This window comes from Dendroctonus ponderosae, unplaced genomic scaffold (assembly GCF_020466585.1).
Source record: "Dendroctonus ponderosae isolate FM_Combo_2020 unplaced genomic scaffold, Dpon_F_20191213v2 Dpon_F_20191213_9, whole genome shotgun sequence".
Classification (NCBI taxonomy): Eukaryota; Metazoa; Arthropoda; class Insecta; order Coleoptera; family Curculionidae; genus Dendroctonus; species Dendroctonus ponderosae.
Window position 1 is genome coordinate 4527099 of NW_026019116.1, and position 7942 is coordinate 4535040.

The following is a 7942-nucleotide window of genomic DNA, read 5'->3' on the forward strand; positions in this document are numbered from 1 at the left end:
TTAGATGCAGTCAATTTCATTCATAGAGCTTGGCAAAAAGTTAGCCGAAAAACCATTGCAAATTGCTTTAAGCATGGGGGATTTGTAAGAAAAGAGAATGATTATGAACCAGACGATGAAATTCCACTTAACGAATAGTTAGAAAAAGATAAAGACTCTGACAACGAGTATGACACAGACGAAGATGTCCCAATGTTGGAACAGGCATTTTCATTCTGGCAATTTGAAGAACCTTTTTCCCAATCGAGGTGTCAGCTTCAGCAATGTAAAGACCTTGAACGCCCTTAGAAGAGTTTGGAAAGAAATAAACATCTGAAGTTCACATAATAAGGCAATAGGGTCCCTAGCTGGTATTCCACTGGTTCCAGTTTGAAATTGAAAATTGATGCTAAAAAGTTTTATTGAATTTTCAAATGTGAATAATCGGCGTAAATCGAGTGACTTGCAATGTGGCGATTTTCCTGCGTGGCAGGATTTTAACGAAATGTAAAATACAGCTAACCGAACTGAAAAACTGGCTGGCTGATACATGGGAAAGAGTGGGAAACAGCCGAGAAAACGGTCAAAAACCTCGAAAGAATAACGGTTTGCGACACCATGGAAAAGGCACACGATCGCCGGATTTCTTTTCTTTCCTATAGCTCGGGCTTCGTTTTTTCCTTGTCTTTTCACATCAATATCATGGTACAGTTTTATTGCCAGGTCGACAACATCATAGACGAAGATCAGCGCCTACTTTCTAAATCGGTTTAAATAAGTAAAGTAGGTAGCACTGAGCGGAAAACCAGAGAATGTAATTTTTAAATTAACATTCATTATATTCATGTATTATTATTTTCAGGCAATTTATTGATGGGAACCCAGCTCCTGCTTAGATCGCTTACATGCACGCTTTCCTCATGCAGTTGCTAGGCCATTTTTAACGAAATCAGGGTCTTTTTCAGCAAGCAGGTAGCAGTTTCCTTCACATATCACCCCTTATAGATCACCCTCCATATCCGACCCCCTAGTTTAGCCAAATAATCAATACTGGCACCCAAGGAGGGTCGCCTCAATGGTGCAGCCAGAATTCATCGGCTTTATGCGACCTTTTCAGATTTTTCCTGGGGATTTTTCTACGAATCTAAACGCTTTGAATTGTCACGTATGTTTCAGTTTTCCGTTGGTTTGGACAAATCACCAAATTTATTTGAGCGGAAAGTTTGAACATCAGGAAATTTTGTCACAATTTTCAGATTTTCTTATCGCCTCAATGGAAAGCTTTTCTTGCAAATTTCGTTTTTCGTGCTTGTATACAGGGTGATTCTTCCTGATGGTCGACGTTTGCGCTGAACAATTAATTAGACTTTAAAAAATAAAAAAGTACCTTTTACGTAAATATTGCAGTAAATGATAAGTGGACAGTGATTTACACTTAACTTTAAAATATTGATTTAAAAAATTGAACTGAAGAAAAGATAAACAATAAGAAACATTCGACTCAGCAGCTGAAAATACGTGAGAAAAAATAGCGAGATTTTTACCCGGGGGGCAGAAGGTCCTCCTACTGTATGGTCGAAGGCCTTCTTATTCAAATCCCCCCCGTTGTAGAAACTGTTCATTTTCTGGAAGTTCATAGATCACAAAAAACATTCTGCTAAACCTTGAACTTCTTCGATTGTTGTTCTTCCCAAGCGATTCTCCACTACTTTCAATGCACTCATGGCTTGGTGCAACGCAGGGAAATCGTTTGCCGAAGAGGAGCTTTAGGGGCGTCAGCGAAGCCCCAACGAAAGCCGACAGCTGGCAAAGCTCAATATGGCCCTGTTTATTTATAGGCCTTGGGGAGAATGGAAAGCAGTTGAAACACGCGGTTGGGCTTCATCAATTTTTTGAAGACCAATGAATCTATTAAACTAAACTAAATAAAACCTCTCGAATCCGCAATATTTCCGCTAATCGATTGAACAAACATTCAGGTTTTTGCGTGGTTGTGGTGCTGGAAAACGGCAGGAAACTTTGAATAATAAAGCCAATCGATCGAGGGAAACTGGACATATTTTATATGAGTTTTATCCAAAATTGCGTGCCAGTTTCACTGGAAGACCGTGAGTGTATTTTCCGACACTCAGCGCATGGCTTCAAGGCGAAAATCGATCGAGCTTCCATGAAACCCTACAGGGCAGTACCCTGGATACGCCCGTCACCATAGTGACGCCCCCCCTGGATCATGGAATAATGCTGGGGACTTTCCAGAGAAAAATACGTGTGAATTTTAGGTTTAGCGAAAAAAGGGTTCGGATTCTCTACAAAACTGATGGTCCAAGTTCAGCATTGCTGGCTTTATCTTCACGAAAACTCAGACTTATCTTTCCATTGCTCCTTTGTTTGTCATTCAACTGTTCCGTTTCTCAGACATGTGTAATCGCCAACTGCGACTGTTTTCACGATTGGGTACCTCATTTTCTTTACTGCTACGTTCCTGTTTTACAGCTAGAAACTATTGCGAAATTGAGGGCAATTTTATTCATTTTCACTAACTGTTGCAAGTTCATCGGTGCTATGGCGGTTTAGTGCTGTTTTTCTCAAATGAAGATTGGTTCCTGCTCTAGCAACTAGTTCTATTCTCTCCTTTTTTCTGGAGGAAAATTTAAAGTCAATTTTAACTAATAAGCTGCCGCAGGCTCAGCTTATGAAAATAGGCGAAACGTCGACCAGTGTAGTGTAACTTTTGATTATTAAAATGAACTTCCCCAATCTCATAAAAAAAATGAGGAAAACTTGATTTATTTGCAAGTGGTAAAGAGAAGTTTATCTGCTAGTTCTCTTGTCAGCAATAACAGTCGAAAACTTGGGAGGTTTGACGAGACAAAGCTCTCTACTTCCATTGAAGAACTTTTCCGGGCCGCATTTAACTGGGGAGTCGGGAATGCAGCTGTTGTTGATCCGTTGCAGGGGCCAGCTTTTTCAGACTTGTTAAAACCCGCCTGTACGGCCTGTTTCAACCGGATACGGTCGATTTCTAACCGGCATTTTCGAGGCATGGATGGAGCGAATCCCCCCCGAACAGGCGGCGAAATGCCGACCGTTGGGTACCCAAAAACCGGGAAAATGGTTCTTGCTCGATGACTGTCCAATTATTCATTGCCACCAACAACGAATTTTATCCTACACAGTGGAAAGCGTCTGGTTGTTGTGGGTTTTTCCCCATTAAGCCAAATATTTGCCAGTTCAACGGGTACTCGTTTGAAAACAACAGTTAAATATTTGATGAGCGTTACCTACTTTCCGAAATTCCTTTCGCTGCCAGTTTAGAATAAGATACAACTACGCACAATCGCGGTGTTTTAGAAAGGCGTGCCAGTTTCCGCTGCGGTGGAACCGCAGTTCGAAGCAGTACACATTGAACCCATTTGGAACAAGGCTAAAGCAAGCCTTCAATACTCAGAACGAGTCAAACATTCGGAATTGTAATTTGAGAACGATTCTAGAACCGTTGAGGGTAAAATGTGACCATGAAAACCCCTGCGGATTGTAGGTATATCAGGAGCGCTGTGACTCAATGCCCTGCGGATGCCTAAATAAACATGGCGAAACGTCGGCAATAAAACGAAAAAAAAAAATAAGTCGAAGACCGTCTGTCTTGGACTAGTACTGGAAAAACTCCCCACAGTTAAGGGTGGATATTTTCACAATACAATACCCCAGGTAGGTAATTGCCACCGGGGGAAGGCACCCTTTAAGGGACTAATTAATAAAATAATCCGGGTTTTGACCGCAGATCCCGATTCCCTTTATAGGTATTCTACTAATCCAAAGATTTTCCTTTGCCAAGGTTGAACGACACTTCTGCGCTGTTTAGTAGTGAATGAATCAGATAAACAACCGAAATAATGAGAGTAAACAAGGAGGCATCAGCAAAATGAAGAAGCTGGAATAGCTGCTGGCATCTTCGCGCTGAGATGCAGACTAAATGAGGCGCATTCGCCATTAAGTGAAGATGGCCAAATAAACTGTATGTCCACCCCTAGATAGACTGGAAACATTTTCACTATCTGTTTTTCTAATAGTTGTTTCATCGATAAAATGGAGAAGCTAGAATAGCTGTTGCCATCTTCTCTTCGCGATAGAAACGAAGTTGAGCGTATTCGCCACGTGTGAAGAAGTCCGTCACAGTAGGACCGATTATTGATTGCCGATGTTGAGTTAATCAATAATCAATCAAGCGGATGATGCTGAAAATCATCCAAAGTTTATCATCAGCCCTAAATTAGCTTCATTCAAGGCTTCGGGGGATATTCCTGCTGATCAGGAGCTGATAGCGGAAAGTTATGGCTCGGCAACTCTTCTGGCTCTCCTGCAAATGTAGGTCTTAGGAATTTTTGCTAAGCGAAAGAGCAAGGGGGTGAGTGAGCGGATAGGGCCGATTGTACAGAATGTAGTATCAGAAGTCTCAGCTCGGGATAAAGGCCCAAACAATTAGACTAATGTATTTGATGTTCCGAGCCCTGCGGGCACGGCACTGGTAGGAGAACAGTGAACACGCATTTTCCACATGTACTCGACGCTTCCTCAGCATTAAAAAACCAGCGATTCTTGCGGTAAAATAAGGTGATGCACTTTGAATGCTGCTGAATGAGTCATTCAATGCCAGAATAATCTTTGCCTGCAGAAGAAACGTCCAGATATCTGGAAGCTGCAGGGTTTTCTAGTTGGGCCGACCGAACTCAGTTTTAGAGGACCACTCGAGCAGCTTCTTTTTTAGTTTAGTACATAAACTGCAGGATTCCAGTACAAAAATCCGGTATGGACCAATGAGAAGGCCCTGCAGGGAAGGCGCAGCAATTGATTTTTATCGTGGGGCTTGCTGGGTTGCCATCCGCAGGGCCCCCATCCAACGCCTAATTGGGGCTCCGAATGCTTCGCTTTAGAATTGGATGCATCGAACAAGTGAAACTCTTTATCTAATTCCAGCTCGGAAATGAGCTGATGATGATGATGATGATGATGATGATGATGATGTGATTTAGGAAGATTTAAGGGTTGTTTTCAATGCAAAGCCTCCATTAGCGGCTGAAGGCGAGTTGCGGTTCGGAACTGGTAAAAAAATTGATGTCGCAGGAGAATTGCAACCCTCACAGCGGCAACGTGGCGAAGAGTCCATCGGAGGCAGACCTCGGCGTAGTCCTCGTCTGCAAAAAGGCCCCAATTAAAAGCAAGTCGTAGCTTTCACAGTGCGTGCGCGTCAGCGTCGTCTCCTCGGGCCCCCTTCAACCGATCTATCACTTTGGGGAGCGCAGCATCTCTATCCCCTCATTTTCCCCCCGCCGCGCGCCAGTAGGCTCTCTCTTCGCTTCGGACTCTTATATGTGTGACAAGTGTGCCAAAAACTGTGCCTAGGATACCCCCACATGTAAGTTTACCGAAACCCACCAGTTATTGGGGGTAAGTTTTTCGCATTTTTCACTCCAATTTTCGATTAAATCGCCCAAAAGCTCGCTTTCAAGCTGCCTGTGCATGAAGCAGGAGAAACTTTGGGCCCAAATTGCCGGTCTATACGGGGTGGAACGAAGAAGCCCACCTTGCAGGTCTGCTCTGCACTTGCATTAAGTGCCCGCTTAATAACGGAGGAAAGTCCGCTTCAGGTGTACTCTCTTTCAATGGGTGGTAAACATATACAATATATCTATAGAGGAGCTAAAGAGCTGGGGCTTTTTAGCGAAACACCCGGTATTTGAAATGATTGCCAACTTTCGCAAAAATCCAAAAACTCTTCTGTTTTTTTGACTGAGCCCTGGAATATCATCATTCAACTGTGCTTTAAGTTCCGTTTAATCCAGGTTCTTTGGCAAGGGGCGGTGTTGGCTTTGCAGAAGATTCAAAATCCAACTTTCCACTTCTTATCTCCAAAACAACACCGTAATGATTGGCCCTTGAGGCAACGTTTTCCAACAGTTGGTGTTTCTCAAATTGAGCCAACTTCAGTGAAACACGTTTTCGTTGCACCCTCGTACCAATTCAAATTCGATTTCTTCTAAGAGCCCATAAAGCGATAGTAAAAGTAAGTGCTGGCACATGCCACAAGGTCTCCCAGCTAAGGATAAATGTAGAAAGGAGAACCGGATGTACGAAGGAGCAAAACAAAACCAACAGCTTTGCATCGACGATGTGATCCGCACGGTGCAAGATGACAAGAAGTAGGTGAAAAGGGAACATTAAAATCAGCCGGTCTGTGAAGAAGAGAGCGATAAAATGAGTTTTGTGTGGATTTCTTTTGCGAAAAAACTTGGCAGAAAAGTCCGGGGTTCCGAAGGTTCACGGTTTGATAAATCTCGCACAACTCAATTTCGACCGGCGTACGTTATGTGCATTTTTGTTGTCTGGCCGGGTACTCTGTAGGTCGTACCCTGCTGTCGTTGGCCTTGGAAGTTTACAATAAGTAGGTACCTGCCACCTGCCATTGAGTACGGTTCGTGGTTCTTTTCGCCGATCGCGTTATTGCCGCTTTGCCCCATTGGTACCCAACCCAGCGTTAATCCGATATCGACGCTCTTTGCACTCAGCAATCGTCGGTTTATCCGTTTGGAGCTCCCGAAGCCAAGGCGCAATTAAAGCAGTTTTTTTATTCTTTCCCAGCCCCCATCTTTGTCTTGCAGCGCGAATGTTTCCCGGGCATCGTTGTCGGGTTGCAGGAAAATCCCCCACATCCCCACAGACTAGGCCTAGGAAATCGTGGCTCTCAAGAGGCAAAAAATCACAACAGCACAACGTCGCATCCACAAACTGGATTGTCGGGTGGTTTGTGTCCTTGAACCCCGGTATTGATTGGTCCAGCCCAGCTTCACTTTCCCTCTGAATCGCCTGCTTGCGTGCCCCCTGCAACCCCTATGGGGGCCATCGTTCTCTCACTCCCCCTTTTGGAAAGTCCCCAAGTGCGGAACTGGAGATTGTGTAACGTGTAGAACTGGAGGGGGGGGATTTCTCGCAGTATTTGTTCGATTGGGATAATTATTCTGGTTTTTTTTCTGTTCGCTTGATTTCAGGCTGTGTTGCCTATTGCCGAACGACTGATTATCCACGGCCTTTACAACACTCCAAAACACCGCAACAACTACCTCGAAGCCTCTATTTGGTAGGGACAGTTCCAAATCTAAGGAGGCTCCCAATTTGAGGACAATAATCGGCAGTACAAATACAGGTAGTTAATCAAAAATATACAGGGTGCCCCACACAACACAATGCAATTAGGAGGCATTTGAAAATTGGGCAGTATACCGAAGTCATTGCGGGCAAGCAATTTTGAATATTTTCAAGATGGCCACACTTCCGGTTATACCGGAAGTAGCCATCAACTTGCTTATTTTAAGTGAGACACCCTATATATTACTACACTTTTTAATTCTTCTCCAAAATCTAAATGTATTTCATATATAACGTCCTATATCTAGGTCCAACCGTTTTTGATACATTTAAAATTGTATGTAAAAAATTACATTTGCAGGCACTGGAATAATTATACATTTTTCCAATAATTAATTTCCACAACATTTTGATAAACACATTTTTTTGAATCACTTTGACCATTAATAGCACAGAGGCCAAACATCTTTTCTTAGTAAAAGTTCTCGCGTCTAATCCTGTGCTTACAGGACACCCTGTTAGGCCTGGGTAACACTGTGTTGAGTTGCGCTATTGAGTTGTTGCCGCTCTCTGAGTTAACGAGTTATAACTCATCGGTTGATGAGATATCATTAATTTGTTAAAGCTTTACGAGACCCGAGACGCCAACTTTTGCAAGCTTTTAAAGAGCAACATTTTAGAAACAGATCGAAAAGTGTGTAGGTATTAGGCCTGGGTAACCAGGGGCGGATCCAGCTTTAACGTCAGGGGGGGGGGTTATGTAGAAAAATGTGTGTTCTGTTATCTATGAAATTAGAACAATGATCGTCGTTTTGTGCAAGGG

The 7942-nt window shown here is 43.2% G+C and overlaps 1 protein-coding gene across 2 annotated transcripts in view; it reads left to right on the top strand.

Moving 5' to 3' along the window:
- The first annotated feature begins 4760 nt into the window (after positions 1-4760).
- Positions 4761-7942, top strand: part of LOC109541812 — a 10789-nt gene continuing 7607 nt past the window's right edge. Inside the window, exons 1-2 of one of the 2 annotated variants that reach the window (XM_019910785.2) lie at positions 4761-5392; positions 7023-7177. The gene's annotated coding sequence lies outside the window, so the exon portion shown is untranslated. The remainder of the gene's footprint in view (positions 5393-7022; positions 7178-7942) is intronic. The other variant, XM_019910786.2, reaches the window with a different exon arrangement.